Source organism: Eimeria mitis, genomic scaffold, assembly GCF_000499745.2.
Source record: "Eimeria mitis Houghton genomic scaffold, Emh_scaff1705, whole genome shotgun sequence".
In the NCBI taxonomy this organism is placed as follows: domain Eukaryota; phylum Apicomplexa; class Conoidasida; order Eucoccidiorida; family Eimeriidae; genus Eimeria; species Eimeria mitis.
The window spans coordinates 4285-4517 of NW_013570021.1; the positions used below are offsets into that span (position 1 = coordinate 4285).

The 233-nt window shown below is 57.5% G+C and overlaps 1 protein-coding gene across 1 annotated transcript in view; it reads right to left on the reverse strand.

Moving 5' to 3' along the window:
- Positions 1-233, reverse strand: part of EMH_0042160 (uncharacterized protein) — a gene marked incomplete at both ends in the record, with an annotated part of 3717 nt that overhangs the window by 2587 nt on the left and 897 nt on the right. The window lies entirely within an intron of this gene.

Consider the following 233-nt stretch of genomic DNA (forward strand, 5'->3'; position numbering starts at 1 on the left):
TGCAGCAGCAATCCCAGCAGCAGCAGCAGCAGCTTGCGGTAGCCAATAGCAACAGCAGCAGCAGCAGCAGCAGCAGCTTGTTGCAGCAGATCAAGCCAAGCAGCAGCAGCCTGCAGCAGCAGGCGCATGTGGTTTCGCTGCCGTTGCTGCTGCTGCTGCTGCTGCTGTTGTTGTTGCCGGTTGCTGCTGCAGCATATCTGCTTGGAAATGTGTGTTATGTTTGCTGCTGCTGC